Genomic DNA, 23929 nt, shown 5'->3' on the forward strand with positions numbered 1-23929 from the left:
CAATTTCTCTCTGTCCTATCCAATAAAATGGAAAAAAAAAAAAGCCTCCAGGAGCAGTGGATTTGTAGTGCAGGCACCAAGTCCCAGCAATATAAAGTAATAACTATAAATGAAATAATAATGCAGAGGGAGTCGGGTGGTAGCACAACAAGTTAAGTGCATGTGGCACAAAGCTCAAGGACAGGCAAGGATTCTGGCTCAAGCCCCCAGCTCCCCACCTGCAGGGGAGTCGCTACACCAGCAGTGAAGCAGGTCTGCAGGTGTCTATCTTTCTCTCCCCTTTTCTGTCTTCCCCTCCTCTCTCCATTTCTCTCTGTCCTATCCAACGACAAAGACATCAATAACTACAATAATAATAAAAAAGGGCAACAAAAGGGAATAAATAAATATTAAATAAATAATAATAATAGTGCAGAAACACAGAGCATCCATAAGAGGATCTAGGAGATTGACCAGGATCTGAAATGGGGGTGGGTGAGGGGTGCAACCTGCTTGGTTTAAGATAAAAAGGAGGCATCACCCTATGAGAGCTATTATTAATTTTTTTCCACATGTCTGTGAGTTGGTGGATATCAACTGAGCTTTCTGGGGAAATATTTTTAAAATCTTTTTATTATTTTTATTTTATTTTTATCAGTTTTAATAGTGATTTAATAATGATGAACAAGATTGTAAGATAACAGGGATACAATTCCATACAGTTCCCAGCACCAGAGTTCCGTGTCCCATCCCCTCCACTTGACACTTCCCTATTCTTTATCCCTCTGGGAGTATGGACCAAAATTCTTTATGGGGTGCAGAAGGTGAGAGGTCTGGATTGTGTAATTGCTTCTCCACTGGACATGGAGAGGTGAGACTTCGGGACACACTGGTGAGGTCATCTGCCTTTTGGAGGAATTTTATCACAATATTTGTAAAACATATACTCTGGACAACATAGCTTAACCAATTGCCAAGTATCAACTACACCTCCTAGCTAGAAAAAGAAAATTATGCTTGACACACCAAGTTTTACATAAGTAAATATATAAGTAAGTACTAAAATGAGGTCTCCAGCCTCTATCCCAGGTAGAGCAAAAATCTCCACAGAAATCTTTTTTTTTTAATATTTTTATTTATCTATTATTGGCTAGAAACAGAGAGAAATTGAGAGGAAAGGGCAGACAGAGAGACACCTGCAGCCCTACTTCACCACTCATGAAGCTTTCTCCCTGCAGATGGGAACCAGGGGCTCTAACCTGCATTCTTGTGCACTGTAAAGTTTGAGCTCCTGGCTCCCCACCTGCAGGGGGTTTGCTTCACAAGTGGTGAAGCAGGTCTGCAGGTGTCTTTCTCTCCCCCTCTCTGTCTTCCCCTCCTCTCTCCATTTCTCTCTGTCCTATCCAACAAAAAATGACATCAACAATAACAATAATAACCACAACAAGGCTACAACAATGAGGGCAACAAAAGTGGGGGGGGGTGGCCTCCAGGAGCAATGGATTCATGGTGCGGGCACTGAGCCCCATCAATAACCCTGGAGGCAAAAAAAAAAAAATTATCCCCTCAAATCAATAATACAGTAATGGGGTGTTGCTCATTCTAAAGCTCTACACAGAGTCCCAAGCTTCACTCAAGTTTCTCTCCATGTGACTGAACAAACTGTTCCAATGGGATTTTCTTGGGGCTGAACTCAATTATGTGACCTTTGGACTAACTTAGCAAAACAAATTTCTGATTTTTCTTTTGTGTTTGCTTGTTTGTTTGTTTGTTTGTTTTTTAGGTATAGTCTTGGCAAAGCATTTTATTTTTTTATTGTTTTAATTTATTTATTGGGGGACTAATGTTTTACATTCGACAGTAAACACAATAGTTTGTACATGCATAACATTGTACATGTTTGTTTGTTTTTGCCTCCAGGGTTATCACTGGGGATTGGTGCCTGCACTCTGAATCCACTGCTCCTGGCGCCATCTCTTCCCCATTGTTGTTGTTGTTGTTTGTTGCTGCTGCTGCTATTGGATAGGACAGAAAGAAACAGAGAGAGAGAGGAGGGGAAGACAGAGATGGGAAGAGAAAGAGCAGACCTGCTTCACAGCATGTGAAGCGACCCCCCTGTAGGTGAGGAGCCAGCTCCTCGAACTGGGATCCTTGAGCAAGTCCTTGAGCCTCATACTATGTGCGCTTAACCTGGTGCATTACTGCCCAGCCCCCACAAATTTCTGATTTTGAGTATTTCTGGAATCACAGGAATTTAATTACCCAGCAAATGAAAGGAAAGAAGAAGGAGGGTGGGAGGGAGGAGGGAGAGAAAATATTGTGATGTCTCAAAATATTGTCTGTATTTGTGTTTAAACAGTTGGTTTATGGGTGGTTTTAGTTCATTTCTGTTTCCTAGGTTATAATTAACTTAAAATACCTAAATCTGGAGGCCATGAAAAAGTTCACCCGGGAGAATGCACACCTTACCACGTGCAAAGAAGCAGGTTCAAATCTCAGACCACCACTCTGAAGGAAAGAAGCTCTATGCGTGCTGGAGCAATGCTGTGCTCCCTCTCTTTTTTTTTTAACTTTTTATTATATATGTATTGGATAGAGACAGAGAAATGCAGCAGGAAGGGGGGAATAGAGAAAGAGAAACAAAGACACCTGCAGCACTGTTTTACCACTTGTGAAGCTCCCCCACAGCAGGTGGAGAGCAGAAACTTGAACCCAGGTCTTTGTGCACTGTAACATATGCACTCAACCAGGTGCACCACCACCTGGCCCCCTTCTCTTCTCTGTGCTTCTTCTTCCCTCTTACCAGTTGACTTTTAAAAAAAGGAGGGGGGGAAGTCTACTGGGAACAGTGGAACAGTGCAAGCTTGAAGCCACAGAAAAAAACTTCAGTAGCAAAAAAAACAAAAACAAATAATAGTAACTGGGAATACTGTGATCCATTATGACTATTAATGGTTAAAGGCAGTAAACTAGAAGGAAGGCAGGTCACGTGGATGTGATTAACGGAAGTCATTTTAGCATTAACATACAATGTACTGAAAACTATTTTAAGAAGTGTTTTGTGGAAACAGCTCTCTCGGTATCTTTTTTTCATTTTAATTGCCTAGAACAAAGAGAAACTGACAGGGGAGGGGAAAATAGAAAGGGAGAGAGAAAGACACCTGCAGATCTGCTTTACCGCTTGTGAAGAGACATCCCCACAGATGGGGAGCCAAGGGCTCAAACTAAGATCCTTGCATGAGTCCTTGCATTTCGTGCATACATACTATGTGTGCTCAACCTGGTGCCCAGGCCCCACATAGCTTTATTTATAGACCATAAGACTAAACAGTCAAGCCACTATAGCAGCCTCCAGGAAAAAACTGCCATTAAAAAAAAAAACTCAACCCACAACGACCCTGGGTCCATGCTCCCAGAGGGATAGAGAATGGGAAAGCTATTGGGGAGGGGATGGGATATGGAGATTGGGTGGAGTTGTACCCCCCCATCCTATGATTTTGTTAGTCTCCTTTCTTAAATAAATTAATTAATTAAAAAACTGCTATTTTACCTAGCCAAACAGCTGCCTTTATTTTTCAGTTATTTATTGGATTATTATTTTTTAATAGTAATGAAAGAAAAGAGAGAGTTGACCAGGAGTGATGGAATTGTGCAAGTGTAAAATCCCAGCAAAAATTCTGACAGCAAAATAATTACCACTACAACTTAAATCTATACCAAAAAGCAAATGAGAACAAAATTTCCTCAATCATGAATCAACATTTATATGAAAATAATTAGTTAATTCAACATTTATATGAAAATACCTCTAAATTATTTTTATTTCTTAATGTTCTTTTTAGTTTTTAATCTTCTTTATTATTCCACAGAGAAAGTGAGAGGGGAGGGAGAATAGGGATAACGAAAAAGACAAGAAAACACCTGCATCCCTGCTTCACCACTCATGAAGCTTTTCCCCTACAGTTAGGGATGAAGGGCTTGAATCTGGGTCCTTAAGCATTGTAATGTGTGCACTTAATCAGGTGTGCCACTGCCTGACCCCTAGCTGTGAGCTAGTTTTTCTAAAAGAGAAATAAAATATATTACCTACTGGCTAGACTCATAAAAAGAAAAAGAGAGAAAGCTACAATAAAAAAAAATGAGGGAGAGTCGGGTGGTAGGCAGCGGGTTAAGCGCACATGGCACAAAGTGCCAGGACCAGTAAGGATCCCGGTTCTAGCCTCCGGCTCCCCACCTGAAGGGAAGTCGCTTCACAGGCGGTGAAGCAGGTCTGCAGGTGTCTATCTTTGTCTCCTCCTCTCTGTCTTCCCCTCCTCTCTCCATTTCTCTGTCCTATCCTACAATGACGACATCAATAACAACAGCAATAATAACTACAACAATAAAACAACAAGGGCAACAAAATGGAATAAATAAATAATAAAAAATGAGGACTAAGAGATGGCATTACACCTGAAGATAAGGAGATGCAAAGAATCATACATGAACATTATGAAAATCTCTATGCAAATAAATTGGACAACCTAGATTAATGGATGCATTCCTAGAATCATGCCACCCACCAATCTTTTTTTTAAATATTTATTTATTCCCTTTTGTTGCCCTTGTTGTTTTATTGTTGTAATTATTATTGTTGTCATTGTTGTTGGATAGGACAGAGAGAAATGGAGAGAGAAGGGGAAGACAGAGAGGGGGAGAGAAAGATAGATACCTGCAGGCCTGCTTGACCTCCTGTGAAGCGACTCCCCTACAGGTGGGGAGCTGGGGCTCGATCTAGGATCTTTATGACAGTCCTTGCACTTTGCACCACCTGCGCTTGCCACCCACCAATCTTAACCCAAGAGGAAATAGATAGCTTGAACAAGTCAATCACAAGTAGAGTAATTCAAATAATTTTAAAAAAATATATTCCCCAGAATGAAAGCTCAGGCCCAGATGGCTTTACTGAAAATTTGTATAAGAACTTCAAAGATGAAATAGCACTGAGGGGGCCTGTTGGTGTTCACTTGGTTAAGCACACATAGTACTAAGCACAAGGACCTGTGCAAAGTTCTGGGTTCGAGCACCCCGCTCCCCCCCACCTGCAGCAGTGAGCCTTCACAAGCAGCAAAGTAAGTCTGCAGGTGTCTGTCTTTCTCTCTCCCTCTATATCTCCCCTCCTCTCAATTTCTCTCTATCCTACCCAATAAAAAATTGGGGAAAATGGCCACCAGCAGCAGTGGATTTGTAGTGCCAGCACTGAGCTCAAGTGGTAACCCTAGAGGCAAAATAAATACATAACACTGATTCTCCTCAAACTCTCCCAGAAAACTGAAGATGGGGAAACACTGCCAAATATATTCTCTGAGGTTATCAACATTCTGATCCCTAAAGCAGGAAAGGACTCTACCAACAGAGAACTTTTGACCTGTATCTCTGAAGAACATTAATGCAAAGGTCTTCAAGAAAGTCAAGTTGAATCCAACAACAAATCAAGAAAATAATTCACCAAGTGAGATTCATTTCTGGAAAACAGGGATGGTTCAACATCCTCAAGTCAATCAATGTAATGCATCCTAACAACAAAAAGAAAGATAAATATCATATGGTTATATTGACTGATGATAAAAAAAGCATTTGACAAGATCCAGCATCTATTTATGATAAAGACTCTTCAGAAACTGGGAATAGGGGGTCGGGCGGTGGCGCAGTGGGTTAGGACCAGCGTTAAGAATCCTGGTTCCGCCCCGGCTCCCCACCTGCGGGGGAGTAGCTTCACGGGGGGTGAAGCAGGTCTGCAGGTGTCTGTCTTTCTCTCCCCCTCTCTGTCTTCCCCTCCTCTCTCCATTTCTTTCTGTCCTGTCCACCAACGAACAACATCAATAATGGTAATAATAATGGCCACAGTGAGGCTACAACAACAAGGACAACAAAAGGGGGAAAAAATGGTCTCCAGGAGCGGTGGATTCATGGTTGCAGGCACCGAGCCCAGCAATAACCCTGGAGGGAAAAAAATTAAAATAAAATAATTTTAAAAAAGAAACTGGGAATAGGAGGACATTCCTCAACATAATAAAGGCAAACCCACAGCTAACATCTATAACACACCTATAACTTTTTGTAAATTCAAGACATGCAATTATCATCTAATTAAAATCAGCTTCTGGGGGCTGGGGAGATAGCATAATGGTTATGAAAAAGTCGAGGCACAGACTATTCCTAGTTAAATTCCATTCTACAATAGATACCTTTACAGGAAGCTTCTTGGTCAAGTTGAGCTTTGAAAAGTAAACTGGGAGGCACAGGCAATAATGAACAGGGTTAAGCACACATAGTACAAAGTGTAAGCACAAGCTCCCAGTTCGAGCCCTCCAGCTCCCCACCTGCAGAGGGGAAGCTTCACACATGGTGAAGCAGGTATGCAGGTGTCTACCTTTCTCTTTATCTTCTCGCAGTTTCCCTCTTCTGTCCACTAAAAATGGAAAAAAGGGCCTCTAGGTGCAGTGGATTATAATGCTGGCACCAAGCCCTTGCAATAACTCTGTAAGCGAAAAAAAAAAAAAAAAAAAAAGTGAATTGACTCATTCTTATAACCAATATCATCACCTTCTGGACTAACTTTTCCCCATATAGCAACCCAAATTTACTTAAAGCCAACTATCATGATTCTCTCTAGTATTATTTATTTATGTATGTATGTATTTATTTATTATTTATTGGGTAGAGAACCAATAAAATCAAAAGAGATGGGGGAGAGAGAGAGGGAGGGAAACTGAGAGGCACCTGCAGCACTGCGCCACCACTTTCAAAGTTTTCCCCCTGTAGGTGGGACCAGGGGCTAGAACCCTGGTCCTTGTACACTGTAACAAACACTCAATCAGGTGAGCTACCACCCAGCCCTCCCTCTAGTATTCTTTTCTCTGGTCTTACTATCCCCAGTGCCTGTAAGCATTCCTTCCTTACATGATGGTGGAGTTTTCCAGTGCATGTAACCATTGGATCAACCTCTTGAATACATACCCCACTCATTAACAGATGCTTTGAAGTACAGAGAACAGATACATGACATAAGGTTTTTAAAACATGTAAGAATCAAAATGTGACTTTAATTTTAGAATTTGGCTCACTGTCTCCAAATACAAATGTTTTTCATTCTTCTTTTAGAGGGTTATTTTAAAATAAAAATTACCACTAAGTTTTCGAGAAAAAAAATATTTTTGCTTATATTTGACCAAAGAGTTATGCCCAGTATCACAACTCTAAACATCAATTTGAAATTATTTCTAGGAACTGGAAACCATTTTGTGTCATGGGTGGGTGGGGCAGGGAAGCAGGGAAATAGATTTAATAAAAACAATAAATCTGAATGGTTTTTACTCATCAAAAACTGTTGGCAGAGACCGCCTCTTCAATTGGAATCATACAGTGCAATTTGCAAGAGAATACCATCTGACATTCCTTCTGAGAAAATGAAATATAGAAGAGAAAGAGAACACACTAACATCTGCAGCATGTCTCTGGACACTGCTGGCTTCTTCTTCTTCTAGCGTTTGCCACACTGCTGGCTTATGAGCAAGAACAGAGCACAGCTGCCATTATCACAGTCCAGCCATCTCTCAGAGATGGCTCCTGTTGTATTTTCCATGTTTCAGTCACTTGGAAGACATACCACGCCCATGTCATTAGAGGCGTTTCAGCTTTGATTTCTGTAACTTACTGTCACAGCATTCCAAAAGTTTTTTAATAACTAGAAGAAACTAATATAATAAATATACCACACTTAGTCTGACCCAACAACTATTTTCTGTAGTTTCTCTTGTGGTTTAAATTTCAATTAATTCTGTGTCTTCCACAGTATCTCACACATAGTAGGGAGATGTTAGAGGAAGAAATCAATTCTTTATGATCTAAATATGTTTATTTGCAGTGACAGCATAACATGGAAGGCTGGTTAAGCTTACTAATAGCCTCTGGTGTCTGCTTCCTGCTTGTTACAATATAAGTTCTCCCTGAAGAATGCCACCCATGTACATGGCTTCAAGACTGTCCACATACTGATAACAACCTCATTTACTTCTCCAGCACAATTTCTCTACAGGGATGACCCAGATAATTTAGAGTCCAGTGACACTTCCAACTAGACAGTCCAACTGCCACCAAAATAACAAGTACAGGATGGAGGACCCTGGATCATAATGAGACCAAACTTTTATTGCTTCCATAGTCTGTGCCAGGCACTGTGCTAAGTGCTTTGTGTAGGTCTTCTCACATAATCTTGTTTTTTTCTTTTTTGTCTGTATTTATTTGATAGACACAGCCAGAAATTGGGAGGGAAGGGGGTGATAGAGAGAGAGACAGAGAGATACCTGCAGCACTGCTTCACCATTCGTGAAGATTTCCCCCTGCAGGTGGGGACCGGGGACTCAAACCTGGGTCCTTGCGCACAATAACATGTACGCTCAATCAGGTATGCCACCACCCAGCTCCTCACATAATCTTTGCAATGTCCTTAAATGTACCATCTTTCTCTCCTTTTACTTCAAATCCTATTAAACCATAGCACTGACTAGACATGGTCTGTTGCAGCAAGGCTAAGGATATAGGGGGTGTGGGAAGAGGCTGAGAGGGCATTGGGGACCCATGATGGAGGATGACCTCAGATGGTGGTGGGACTGGTGTCCAAAGACCTATAATGGAGTGATGAGACGTAGCTCCCATGTGATAAGAATTGTAAACTGTTACTTCCTGAAGAAAACATTAGCATGCAAAAGTGAATGCTGTAACAGAAATAGTTCATTACCTACTTAGTACCTACTTACCTTATACTTGGCCAGAAAAAAAAAAAAAAGACATAGCTATATACAAATAATGTCAAAGGACATAAATTATGGTGATGTTGTGTATGATACAGCAAATCCTAACAAAGGGATATTTCAAAGTTAACCCAATTGCCAAATAATGTGATTATAGCAATAAGTATCTAGTGCCTTCTTAAACCCTAAGACAGCCGGAACCTCCGGCTCCCTCTGTAGAGCCTATATTCCCCCAGTCCTGAAACCTCGAGGGTGGGACTCACTTTCCTGTGTGCTTCTCTCAATTCATAGCAGATGATGTTGCATCTGCTGATCCCAACCTAATCAACATAACAAGTACCACCTCAGCATGCTTCACTTCAGACTCTGTCCAGAGACATCAGGCATGGAATGTCAACCTTTCAGCCTCATTACTCCAGTGAGACCTTTCCTAGCTCATAGGACTCTCTAATTCCATTTCAGGTGGTTCACAAAGTCCTAAAACCTAGATATACACCAGGTCCCATGAGATAGGGCACGTGTTCACATGTATCCATAAATTATGGAAAAATATATACCTGAAAGCAAAAATACACAATAGTCGGCAGTGAGTTCAGTATATGGAGCAAGCAAGTAGAAAGACCTAAAAAGACACCATGAAGTTCATAATGAAATAGTGTCTACTTAGACTTAGATATCCTCCTCACTTCTTCCTTCCCTCACTCACTCCAAAGCTAACCTTATCAAAGTAAGGACTGCAAAAGCTGAATAAGGGCAAGAGACGGGCATACTTTAACAATGACTCTTTAGTCACTATCAGGCCACCATGATAGTGGGGCCCTAGTCGAGGAGCCCTGAGATTCCCAAACAGACATGACAGGCCTAGATCTCAAATAAATCCCTTTCTCTATTGTTACTGGTCATCTCTCTCAGGAACAACACACTAGACCCCTCTGTGGGCCCCCATAAGATTTTACCCTCAACATGGATCAACAATGGTAGAGAATGTTCCATTCTCCTAATTGAGGATGGACAACATACTCTATCTTCCACCTGAGGAAGATGGGTTCTGAGACTGAGGCAGCTTGGAACGTTCCTACTCATGACCACAGAATGTGAGCTCAGATCTATAGGGATGCAGAGGTCACAGAGGCTCCAAATCTGAAAATGGGCCCCAGATCAGATCAAACTGATGGGGTTCACAGTCAATATGTATACATCTTTCCCATATTTGGGAGTTACTTTCTTCCCTGATCCAGCTTTCTGGTTCTTTTCCCAGCCATGACATCATCTCCCCAGAAAATAACTTGGGTGCACCTGTAAATCAGAGGTCAGGCTCAGAAAAAAAAAAAAAAACTACTATAGTCATGGGCCCTCTGGAATATAACTAAAATAGGCCTACTAACTATCTACAAAATGGAGAACTCCAAATCTTCATGTGCACTTCTCCAGCCTTTAGGTTCATGATTAGTCAATAATTTGTTTGGCTTTATATGTTAACTCTTCTTTCAGCCACCAGGTTCCAGATGCTAGCATGATGCCAAACGGACTTCCCTGGGCAGACAAACCCACCAATATTTCCTGGAGCCCTGCTTCCCCAGAGCCCAGCCTCACTAGGTTTGAAAGAGAGAGACAGGCTGGGAGTATGGATCGAATGTCAACACCCATGTTCACCAGGGAAGCCAGACCTTTCACCTTCTGCAGCCCATTATGTCCCTTAGTCCATGCTCCCAGAGGGATAAGAATAGGAAAGCTATCAGGGGAGGGGAGGGGACACAGAGTTCTGATGGTGGGAACTGTGTGGAGTTGTACCCCACTTATCCTATGGGGTTTTTTTTTCAGTGTTTCCTTTTTTTTTTTTTTCCCTCCAGGGTTATTGCTGGGCTCAGTGCCTGCACCATGAATACACCGCTCCTGGAGGCCATTTTTTTCCCCTTTTGTTGCCCTTGTTGTTGTAGCTTCGTTGTGGTTATTATTATTACTATTGTTGATGTTGTTCGTTGTTGGATAGGACAGAGAGAAATGGAGAGAGGAGGGGAAGACAGAGAGGGGGAGAGAAAGACAGACACCTGCAGAACTGCTTCACCACCTGTGAAGCGACTCCCCTGCAGATGGGGAGCTGGGGGCTCGAACCGGGATCCTTACGCCAATCCTTGCGCTTTGGGCCACGTGCACTTAACCCACTGCTCCACCACCCAACTCCCAGTGTTTCCTTTTTATAAATAAAAATAAAAATAAAAAAAAACAATTGTTCAGGACATCAATGTACCAACATAATTTCCCAGTTTTCTCTGTAACATACCTCAACTATATAGCCCTGTACATGCCAACAAAACACAAGTAGGCACCTACTGTGGGAAGTCCAACATAGCAACACAATTCTCCCTGTCTGCCTTCGTTTATTTTTTAATTGGGGTTTACAGTTTAACTGGGGTTTACAGTACAATTTTTGACACTTGGTTAAAATTTCCATTTCACCATGATAGGTGTCTGCAAAACACTCTCACCCCAGTTAAGGTCTTTGTCCACCATCATATACCAAGACCCCCATCCCCAAAAAGGCCCTCCCTCCTTCCTTCCCAAGAGTTGTTTGCTTTGGTACAATACACCAAACCCAGTCCAAGTTTTACTTTCTGTTTCCCCTTTCTGTTCTTGTTTGTTTTCTTCCTTTTTCTTTTTCCTTTTCTCTTTCTTTATCTTTTTTCTTGCCACCAGGGTAATCACTGGAGTTCAGTGGTGCCAACACTACAAATCCCCTGCTCCTGGTGGTAATTATTTCCCACCCCACCCCTTTTATACTTGATTAGATAGAGAGAAATTGAGAGGAGTGGGGAGATAAAGAGGAAGAGAGACAGAGAGACACCTGCAGACCTGCTTCACACTTGTGAAGCACCACCCCTGCAGGTGGAAAGCAGAGGCTCAAATCTAGAACCTTGTGCATGGTAATATGTATTTTTTAAATTTTTTATTTATAAAAAGGAAACACTGACTAAACCATAGGATAAGAGGGGTACAACTCCACATAATCCCCACTACCAGAACTCTGTATCCCATCGCCTCCCTTAATAGCTTTCCTATTCTTTAACCCTCTGGAAGTATGGACCGAAAGTCATTGTGGGATTCAGAAGGTTGAAAGTCTTCTATAATTGCTTCCCCACTGAACATGGGCGTTGACTTGTTGCATCACCACCCATCTCCCCTGTTCTTGTTTCTTAAGTCCTGCCTACAAGTGCAATCATCCCAAATCCATCTTTCTTTTTCTGGCTTATCTCACTTAACAATCCATCAATCTCCATCCAAAATGACATGAAGAATTTGACTTCAACATTCTTACTAGCTGAGTAGTATTCCATTGTGTATATACACCCCAACTTTCTTATCTACTCATCTATTGGACACCTAGACTGCTTTCAAGTTGGGGCAATTATACACATTGTGCTGCTATGAACATAGGCATACATAGATCTCTTCAGATGGGTGCATTTGTTCCTTAGGAATTGCTAGATCATAGGGTGGAGCTATTTCTAGCCTTCTGAGAATGCTCCAGACTGCTCTCCACAGAGGTGGGACCAATTTACATTCTCACTAGTAGTGCATTAGGGTTACCTTATCTCTATAACCTCTCTATCTTAAAAGTGGAACATACATGCAGCTATACTTTTCCTTTCCTGGTCATGAAGGCAAGAAAGAAACGTTGAGAGAATCAAAGAGACACTGGTACTGACCTCACCAAGTTACTAAACCAAGGCCAGTAAACATTCACGTCTAGATTTCTTGTTACTGACAGAAATGAATCCCTACCTGTCTTACCCAATTCTAATATCACTTTCTAATATATTGCAGATGAAAATATTCTGAGTTAATAGAAAACTTTTATATCAGGAAGAGATGACAACAGATTACACAGAAAGTAGAAAAAAGGAGAGGCATTATAACTACACAGGAAAATAAAAGCTGTTATAGTTCAACTGTCAGCAGAAACAACAAGATGCAAGTCAGCTCACCTCCTGGGACCCACAGGAAACTCAGGATTTGGAGGCAGTAGGGACTGCAGATGACAGGGCCTATCGAGTTCATATTTGGAACTTCTCTAACAAAAAGGCCAGCTTTGAAGCCAGTCACCACTATTCCTCATGTCAGCATGTCTACAATTACAGGTTGGAAAGTTTCCTGAGAAGCCTGTTTGCTCTTGGCTGTCATCTTCATATTTGTGAGCAAGTCACAAATGGCTGAAAGGAAAGCCTGAAGTATGAAAGAAAAAAGAGAAAAAAAGGGAGAGAAAGAAGAGCAAAAAGAAATGAAAAAGAATTTAGAGGAAATAGAAAGGATACAAAAGAAGAAGAAAATTTTAAAAAGGCAAAAAAAAAAAAAGGAAGGGAAAGAAGAGCAAAAAAAAATGATAAGGAATTTACAAGAAATAGAAAGGACATAAAAGCAGAAGAAATAAAAAGAAAAATATAATATACCAGAGATTTTAAAAAAAGATAGGAGCAAGAAAAGCAAGATGCTATGATATAGAATCAACTGAAAAAAGCAGCAGAAACCAAAAAAAATTAATAGAAAGACTGAAGGACAAAGTTGAAGAATTTCCCAGATAATGTGAAATCAGGTGGGAAAAAGTTTTAAAAATTAAGAGAATCAGGTTCATATAGAAGTTTTTTAATGGGTGGGAGGGTGGGACAGACAGTGGCACACCTGATTAAGAGCACACATCACAGTGTGCAATGACCTAGAGGTCAAGCCACTGCCCCCCCCCACAGGGGGAAAGCTTCACGAGTGATGAAGTAGGGCTGCAGGTGTCTCTCTCTAACTCCCTCTCCCCTCTCAATTTCTCTCTGTCTCTAGCCAATAATAAACAAATAAAAGGATTTTAAAATATTTTTAAGAAGAAGTTTTAAAATGGGGAAAAATGAGGAGAAAAATTACCAAAGGAAGACAACTCTTCAAAAGTTTAGTATTTAAAGTAAAGTTCACACAAAGGCAGAGACGTAAAAATGAAGAAAAGAGGAATAAAGGGAACAAATTAAAAGAAATAAAACCTTTGAAATACATAAACAAGTATGGCTTCCAGTCCTCTGGAATGAGGATGACATCGACTTTCTGAACAGCAGCAAAGGAAGTCAGTCATAAAAGTAGGCCTTCAGAATTCTGAGTCAGAGATTATTTGAGGCATAGAATTTATAACTGGATAAATAAGTCAAGCCAGGATACGAATGTCTTGTCTTTCCTTAATTTTCCTTGAGAAACTTATAGAGCACTGTGTTTCAAGAAAACAGGAAATAAACCAAGGAAAATGAAAACATATGAGTGTGGAAGCAAGAGCCCACACTAAGAAAAGAGCTGAGGAAAGGATCACAATGACAGCTGTGTAGCAGACCTAGACCCAGGTTGGCAGGAAGACAAGACACCAGGAAAAGTGGAACTGATACAGTGTGAGATGTATTTTGGCATTTGGATGAAAAATGTATTGATGGGGGTTGGGCAGTAGCACCGCAGATTAAGTGCATGTGGTGCAAAGTGCAAGGACCGATGTAAGGATCCCATTGGAGCCCCAGGCTCCCCACCTGCAGGGGAGTCACTTCACAAGCGATGAAGCAGGTCTGCAGGTATCTATCTTTCTCTCCTTCTCTCTGTCTCCCCCTCCTCAACAAAACCACAAAATAAACATAAGGAATATAAGAAACAAGAATATCAAAAACTGTTATTGAAATCAGATAACAGACATATGGGATCCATTGCACTGTTAGCTCTGCTCATATATTTTTGAAAAGCCTATAATGAAGGAAATGGGAGACAGCAGAATGGTTATACAAAGCATTTTTACACCTGAGGTTCCACGTTCTCAGGTCCAATACCCAGTTACCAACAAAAGTCAGAGCCGAGCAGTGCTTTGATTAAAAAGCAATAAGTAAATCCCATAATAAAAAGCTACAAAAAAAAAAAAAGACAATCACAACACCAGCAACATGTACAAATTTCTAATAATCTTTCAGACAATAGAATAATATTTTTCTGGCTCCAGATATTCCACTTAGAAATGCTCAGGTGAAGTCCAGCTAAAGGATTATTGGACACACACACAAAGACAATAAAAACCCATCTACAGTAGACCTTCTCTCACAGTGGAGTGGGAAAAATCAAACCTTTCCATCCCTCCCTTTCTTCACTGTCTCCACTCTAGATCTGTACTGTGCAACAAAGCAGTACTTTGGAATTCTTGTTAGAATTCTTGAGCTCAAAACCAACAGAGCTCAGAGTCAAGCCCCCTCCTGCAGAGGGTGGAGGGAGAAGCTTCACATGCAGCAAAACAGAGCTGTATCTCTCTCTCTCTCTCTCTCTTTTTCTCTCTCTTGTCTCCAGGCTACTGTTGAGGCCTAGTGCCAGCACTACAAATCTACTGCTGCTGGCAGCCATTTTTTCCATTCCATTGGATAGGACAGAGAAACTAAAAGAGGGGAGGGAGAGAGAAAGAGAGATACCTGCAGATCTGCTTCACTGCTTGTGAAGCTATCCCCTGCAGGTGGGGATCAGGGGCTCAAACCTGGGTCATTGCATGGGTCCTTGTACTTAGTAATATGTGTGTTTAACCGGGTGTGCCACCACCAGGCCCCCAGCATTCTCTAAAGATGCCCCTGTGTATTCCGTTTTAGCAGCATAAAACTTGTCAGACTTAGCATATCTCATCTTCTGCAGCCAGTGGTTGTGTGGACTGCTTTTCACATCTTCCATAAAGCTGACTTACACCAGACTGAACAAGTTTGACTATGAATAAAAAGCCTCACTAATAAGCAGATAGAAGATGGACATACCTCCGTCTCTCCTGAAGGCTGTGGAAAGTGCATTGTGGGTAGCAGCTTCATGACCACCTCACCCAGTTTCTCAAGGCACAGCCTAAAGTCGAGCTCCTCAGTGGGTGGTGGCCCATCTATAGCACTGAGCCATCATAAGATTCTGCTCAGTAACCACAGATGCACCAGCCACAACAAAGCCCAGAGAACTTCAGTATTCCACCTGGAACCCAGCCAGCAGCTGGCATCCTGAATTGACCAGTGATGTGGTTGATGTGGGGAAGAGGATTCATACCTGTGATGCTGTCAATTAAAAAGAATTCCAATGTCATATAAATTTGAGACCAACATTATAAGGAAGGAAAATTAGAGATCCATCTCTCACATGAACATAAATGCAAAAATCTTAAGCAAAATAAAATATTCAGCAATATATAAAAAAGTCAAAGCTGACTATTTTAAATTTATATTAGGAAGCTAATATTGGTTATCACCAGAATATCAGCCAATATATAGAGTCAGGCAGTAGCGCAGTGGGTTAAGTGAAGGTGGCGCAAAGCGCAAGGACCAGTGTAAGGATCCGGTTCAAGTCCCCGGTTCCCCACCTGCAGGGGAGTCGCTTCACAAGCGGTGAAGCAGATCTGCAGGTGTCTTATCTTCCTCTCCCTCTCTGTATTCCCCCTCCTCTCTCCATTTCTCTCTATCCTATCTAACAATGACTACATCAATAATAATAATAACTACAACAATTAAAAAAACAAGGGCAACAAAAGGGAAAATAAATATAAAAAATGTAAATTAAAAAAGAGTATCAGCCAATATAAATTGTCCCAAAAACAGGGGAGAGAGAAAAAGCATGTCATCTTAATAGACTATTTGATAAGTTTCAGAAATGATGATTTTTAAGGTAGGCATTTTAATCTACAAGTCACCTTTATACATAGGGTAAAATTTTATACTTCAGTACAAAGTCATACCATACTGAACATATCCAATTTCATCGGTTTAACTGAAAAATGTTGCAAGTTTCTCATATCAGTAACAAGGATGCCCATTATTACTACCACTTATATTAAATATGTATGTGATGTCTTAACTTATGTAGTGAGGGACTGGGGGGAAAAAAACACTTTTTAAGGAGGCAGAGAGATAGTCCATCAGTTAGGACACCTGCTTTGCCATGGAGCATCATACGGGCGGTACTACAGCAGTGGAAGAAGATCCAGTGCCATACTGTCTCCTTTTTTTATTTATTTTATTTATTTGTTTATTTACTTATTCCTTTTTGTTGCCCTTGCTGTTTTATCATCATAGTTATTATTATTGTTGTTATTTATGTCGTTGGGTAGGACAGAGAGAAATGGAGAGAGGAGGGGAAGACAGAGAGGGGGAGAGAAATATAGACACCTGCAGACCTGCTTCACCGCCTGTAAAGTAACTCCCCAGCAGGTGGGGAGCTGGAGGCTCGAACTGAGATCCTTATGTCAGTCCTTGCGCTTGGCACCACATGCACTTAACCCGCTCACTGCACTACTGCCGACTCCCTGCTGTTTCCTTCCTTCTCTGTCTCTCTTTCTCCTCTGTCTGAATGACAAAGAATCCCAGGAGCTGGAAGAGGGCTTGCTTAGTACTGGGCATAGTTTACGATGTTTACCACATGGGAACACCTCACAAAAGGGAAGCTTCACTGCAGGTGGGGAGCCAGGGGCTTGAACCCGGATCCTTCCTCTGGTCCTTGCACTTTGCACCACGTGTGCTTAACCCGCTGAGCTACCTGCCCGATCTCTCTCTGTCTCTCTGTCTCTCTCTCCCTCCCCCTCCCTCTCCCCTTCCTTTCCCCTTCCCCTCTCCCCTCCCTCACTCCCCTTTCATCCTCTATCTGAATTGAAAAAAAAAAAAATTCCACTTTCAAGTGGTGGAATCCTGTAACAGATGAAGCTCCAGTGAAGTCCTAGTGGCAAAGAAAAGAAAAAAGTGGCCCTGTAACAAATATGGGCCCCAGATAAGATCAATGGGGTTTGCAGTGAACAATATTTATATACCTTTCCCATATTGGGGAGCTACTCTCTTCCCTGATCCTGCTTGCTAGTCCTTTTTCCAACTATGACACCATCTCCCCAGACAATACCTTGGGTCTACCTGCATGTTAGAGATCAGGCTTAGGCAAAAACTAATAAAGCCATGGGTCCCTTGGAATATACCTAAAATAGACCTACTAGCTTTTTCCAAACTGGAGACCCCAAATCTCATCTGAAATATTCTTGCCTTTAGGTTCATGAATATTTAACAATTTGTTCTGCTTTATATCTTAACTCTTTTTCAGCCACCAGGTTTCACATGCTACCATGATGCCAGCCTGACTTCCCTGGGCAGATGACCTCACCAATGTGCCCTGGAGCCCTGCTTCCCCAGAGCTCTTGGCCCACTAGGGAAAGAGAGAGACAGGATGGGAGTATGGATTGACCTGCCAACATCCATGTTCAGCAGGGAAGCAATTACAGAAGCCAGACCTCCCACCTTCTGCATCTCATAATGATCCTGGATACATGTTCCCAGAGGGATGAAGAATAGGAACATTTTCAAGGAAGCAGGTGGGATAGGGAATTCTGGTGGTGGGAATTTTGTGGAAATGTATCCCTCTTATCCTCTTAGCTAATTTTTTTAAAGTGGCACAGAGCAGTGAAATCAAGCATGAACAAAGCCCTAGTTCCACCCAAGAAGAAAATAATTATGTTCTTACTATTCTCAGATGCATAAGTCGTCAATAGAAAATGCAAAAAAGTCATGAAAACCATTAAGATCAACCAGTGAGTTTATTTAGCAATACTGTTAGAAATAAATCAGTATACAAAATTCAAGTGCATTTCTATATCCTAGCAATAGGCATAAAAATTATTTTAAGAAACTACTTTTATAAAAAGAATCCATACTGTCAGTTAGCTGGGGAGAAAATATAAAAGACCTTTAAGCAGAAAATTATAATGACAGAATAAATGGAAGATTTATTATATTTAGGAAAAAAACTTCATATATATATGTATATATGTCATTATACACTAAATTCAATACCAGTCAAAATCTCACCAGTTGTTTTATGGAACTTGACAACTTGATTTAAATTTTACATGGAGGGGTTGCAAGGCAACTGAGTAACAGAATACATGTCTTATATGTGTAAGGCCCTGGATTCAATCACCAGCACTGCTTATGAAAAAAAGATGTTCTCTTCCCCTGGACTTCCCCTCTCTCCCTCTCCCTGTCTTTCTCACTCACTTTATGTCTCTTTTCACTCTCTCTCACTCTCATCAAAAGTAAACAAAATAGTGGCCAGGCAGTGGTGCACCTGACTAAGTGCTCACAGTATAGTGCACAAGGACCCAGGTTCAAACCCCTGGTCCCCACCTGCAGGGGGAAAGCTTCATGAGTGGTGAAGTAGGACTTCAGGTATCTGTCTGTCTCTTTCCCTCTCTGTCTCCCTCTCTCCTCTTAACTTCTCCATCATTATCTAATAATAAATATATTATAAATAACAATATTTTAAAAAATAAAATGAAACATATGTGGTAACACAAAGGTACTAGAATAAGTACAGCAATATTAAAGAAGAAGAATCTGAACTAGCTCATCAGTCATATATCTGGACTCAGGATAAAGCTACAGTAATAAACACATTATGGGAGGAGTTCAGGAATAGACCAACAGTCAATGAAATAGAACAATGAATCCAGAAACAGACACATTCATGTGACTCAGGATACTTAATCCAAAATAACAATGCAGGGGAAAAATTTATACTAATTTACTAGCTTTTATACCTTCATATCTTGTATATCTATTCACAAGTTAATTCTAAACATTTTCAAAGCAGACAAATGTATTGATGATTCAAATAAAGCAAAATGGAAAAAATATGTGGCCCAGAAAATGGTGCCTTGCCTAGAGTGCTGGACTTGAAAGCAAGAGGTCCTGAGTTTGATATCGTATGTGCCAGATAAGGCTCTAGTGTTCTCTCGCTCTCTCTCTTGCTCTCTCTCTCTTTCATGATAATAAAAAGGTGACTCTTTAAAAAATAATAGCAATGTTACATAGAAGTATGAAATTGTGACAAACCACTGAAGACTAAACATGAAGAAACAAGTTTTGAGGACCAAATCAATTATTACACAAAACATAAAGCTATTTAATTGTCATTAAAAGTTACCTATCTTTATTTAATATTTCAACTTCCATTTTGAAACTCCTTTTTTTCTAATTCACAGTTCTTTTCTACTTTATTTACTTATTTGAACGAGGGATAGAAGAATAGAGACCCTAGAGCACTGGTCAACTCTGGCTTACAGTGGTGCAGGGGATTGAACCTGAAACTTCACAGCCTCAGGCATTACCTATACTGTCTCCCTTGCTTTCTTTTTTTTTTTTTTTTGCCTCCAGGGTTATTTCTGGGGCTCAATGCCTGCACCATGAATCTGCTGCTCCTGGAGGCCATTTTTCCCCCTTTTGTTGCTCTGGTTGTAGCCTTGTTGTGGTTATTATTGTTGTTGTTGATGTCGTTCATCAACGGATAGTGTTGGATAGGACAGAGAGAAATGAAGAGAGGAGGGGAAGGCAGAGGGGAGAAAGAAAAATAGACACCTGCAGACCTGCTTCACTGCCTGTGAAGCAATTCCCCTGCAGGTGGGGAACCAGGGGCTTGAACCCAGATCCTTCCTTTGGTCCTTGCGCTTTGCACCAAGTGTGCTTAACCCACTGAGCTACCCACCCGATATCTCTCTCTCTCTCCCTCTCTCCCTCTCTCCTTTTTAATTATTGGGGGTTAGTGGTTTATAGTATAGTCTGTAACACATAGGCACAGCCTCTTATCTCCCCTTGATTGGTGTCTGAGAGACACACCAGGACCCCAGTGTCCCTTCATCCTGTCCCTTCCCCTTGTTTCCCCCAGAGCCTTTTGCTTTGGTGCAATACACTAGACCCAGTCCGACTTTTCACCTATGTCCCCCCATTACTGTCCTTTATTCTTAAATTCCACCTATAAGTAAGATCATTTGGTGCTGGTCTTTTTCTTTCTGGTTTGCCTCACTCAACATGGTGACTACAGATCCTGAGAATAAAGTACTAAATGGCTATTAAAAATTATGAGGTCATCTCTATTTTTACCTCAATATTTTTATTCTTTCCAGATTTGACAGATGCTTTTTGGAAGTAATCTTATGATTTTATAGTGATTAAATCATATTGAAGAACAATTTTTTTAAATCTAGATAAATAAAAAGACGTTCATATATTTAGATGAGAAAATTTAATAGCAACTCTCTAAATACTGACATGAAAACATTCAATTTTTTAATTTAATTGCTTTTTTAAGCAAGTAAAAAACATGAAAGAACATATGTACCCCCATGTTCATAGCTGCATTATCCACAACAGCCAAAACATGGAAGCAACCTAAATGTCCATCAACAGATGACTGGGTAAAGGAGATATGTAACATATATCCTATAGAATACTTCTCAGCAGAGGGCCGGGCAGTAGCACAGCAGGTTAAGTGCACATGGCACTTCTGTGAGAAGTGCAAGAATTGGAGTAAGGAGTAAGGATCCTGGTTCGAGTCCCTGGCTCCCCACCTGTGGTGGTGTGGGAGGGTCGCTTCACAGGTGATGAAGCAGGTCTGCAGGTGTCTTTCTTTCTCTCCCCATCTTCCCCTCCTCTCTCAATTTTTCTCTTTCCTGTCCAACAACAAGGGCAAAGAGGGCAATAAAAATGGGGGAAATGGCTTCTGGGGACAGTGGATTCCTAAAGCAAACACTGAGCTCCAGTGACAACTCTGGAGGCAAACAAACAAAAAAAAAAAAAAAGAATACTACTCAGCAATTTAAAGAGACTATGTTGTATCCTTTGGGACAACTGTAAATGGCACTGGTGGAGACTATGCTAAGGAAGAAAGGAAATGAAAGGCAACTACCATATGGCATCATTCATATATGGAATATAGAGAATTAAAGCATAATAACATAGTCTACCCATATCTAAGTGCTGGGAAATTGTGCAGATGCAGTCACATCTGCCATGTTGTCCCCTCAGGCTATTGCTAGTTCCCTCGAGAGTTGGGACATTCTCAGAGCGCCTGTTCAGCCATGTTGTGCCCTCAGGGCATTGTCAATTCCCTGCGATATTTGGAGTGCTTTGGTTACTTCTCCTCCTTCCCATTCTCACGAGAGTTATTATCCTACCCTGGAGTGCTATGGTTACTCCTCCCCCTTCCCATTCTTGTGAAAGCTACTCCCATAAAAGCCCTTCTTCTTCTGCACCTCTCTCTCTTGCCGGCCCTTTACTTTGGTGTTTAGACGCAGGAAAGGTTGCTGCGTGAGGCAGCCATTTTTGCTACCTCCACATGGCCCAACCTGCTTCTCTCTCACCCAACTCTGAGGTGCCAGTGCAAATAAAGATTTGTGTTTCCTCTTCACTCCGGATCTCCTCTCTCTCTTCTCCATGGCACAGCTCAACACCTGGTGCCCAACGTGTCCCGCACTCACGCCCCGCTGGGTGGCCCGGCCTGAGGTCCAGAAAAGTCGCCCAGACACAGGTAAGTGGCAGCTGCCTGACACTGCGGCCCCCCGTTTCCCCCCACCATGGGATTTTTTTCGAGGAGGCATCCCAGACATTATATTCTTTTCTCATGGGACAGGCTCTCGATCTCAGAGACTTTTTTTTTTTTTAATTTTTTTTTTCCTCCTCCAGGGTTATTGCTGGGCTCGGTGCCTGCACCATGAATCCACCGCTCCTGGAGGCCATTTTTTCCCCCTTTTGTTGCCCTTGTTGTAGCTTCGTTGTGGCTATTATTATTGCCCTTGTTGACGCAATTTGTTGTTGGATAGGACAGAGAGAAATGGAGAGAGGAGGGGAAGACAGAGAAGGAGAGAGAAAGATAGACACCTGCAGACCTGCTTCACCGCCTGTGAAGTGACTCCCCTGCAGGTGGGGAGCCGGGGGCTTGAACCGGGATCCTTACACCGGTCCCTGCGCTTTGCGCCACGTGTGCTTAACCCACTGCGCCACCGCCCAACCCCCTCTCAGAGACGTTTTAATTGGAGCTACACCGTGGGTTCGCTTGGCTATGTTTGCAACATTCAGGATATGTATAAGGCATCCTGCCAAAAGGTTAATAGACCTTGAGGCTGAGATACAAGAGTTAAAGGATATGTTCTCGGTGCTTAATCCCTCTAAGCCTTCTGCAGCTTCCACTTCCATGACTCCTTCCCCCGCTAATACCTCATCATTAAGAGACCTTGAGGCTGAGATACAAAAGTTAAAAGAGATGTTCTCGGTGCTTGACCACCCTAATTCCTCTACAGTTTGCCCCAAGAGTTCTCTTCCGGCAGGTCCGAGAGCCGCTACCCTAGCAGCTCCCACTTCCGTGACTCCTTCCCCCACGTCATCAAACCAAATCCACACCTTCCCGGTAAATGTGGCCCCCAATAGACAAAACCCTCAGGTGTGGCATCCATACTCCTCCAAAGAACTCAGAGAACTCAGACAGGCAGTGAAGGAGGACGAGATCATGCCCCATGGACCAATTCCATTTTACGAAGCTTTTTCCACCTTAATAGCCCCCAAGATTGGAGAGGCTTAGCTCATGCTGCGCTCCCAGACCCCCTCTACCTGCAATGGGAGGCATGCTTTCGTGATGAATGCTCTAAACAATCCCAGAAAAATAATCACAAACAGCTAGAATGGAATTTTGATGCATTGTTTGGAGCGGGAGATTTGAAACTGGAATTCAGCAGGCAGAAGCCAAGTTTCCAACCAGTTATTTTGAACAGGTACACATCTGCGCAACACAAGCATTGGAAAGGTTAACCCCATCCACAGGAGAGACCTCAGTCCCCATTAACTCACTTCACAAAAAAAACGATGAATCCTTAGCTGACTTCATTTCCAGGGTGTGGTCAACCTTAGAGAGAAAGATTTATAATCCTGAAGTCTGTTCTCTCCTTTATTCTATTGTCTGGGATGGCATGGTTCCAGAATTCTGTCAGGCATGTCTTAGTCTTAAACACCAACACCCAGATAATTGGATTTTAGTGACACAGGAACTTAGATCAGGCTCTTATGGGGCACCCATTATGACACAGGCTTATGCAGTTACCCCCGATAATCAAAACAGGGCCTGCTTTCAGTGCAGTCGCCAAGGGCATTGGCATAACCAATGTCCAGATAAGCTGCGACGACACCTCCAGTCAGGGCAACCATGCCTTCAGTTAGGGCAACCACGCCTCCAGTCAGGGCAACCCCGCCTTCAGTCAGGGAGCCAGAGGCCACAAACACCTTGTCCTAGATGTCAGAAAGGTTTTCATTGGAAGAGAGATTGTTGGTCCAAATTTCATAAAGATGGCA

General features: G+C 41.8%; 1 protein-coding gene across 1 annotated transcript in view; it reads right to left on the bottom strand.

Moving 5' to 3' along the window:
- The window catches only part of ACYP2 (acylphosphatase 2), a 185745-nt gene that overhangs the window by 131306 nt on the left and 30510 nt on the right, over nt 1-23929 (bottom strand). The window lies entirely within an intron of this gene.

Source organism: Erinaceus europaeus, chromosome 3 (genome assembly GCF_950295315.1).
Source record: "Erinaceus europaeus chromosome 3, mEriEur2.1, whole genome shotgun sequence".
Taxonomy (NCBI): Eukaryota; Metazoa; Chordata; class Mammalia; order Eulipotyphla; family Erinaceidae; genus Erinaceus; species Erinaceus europaeus.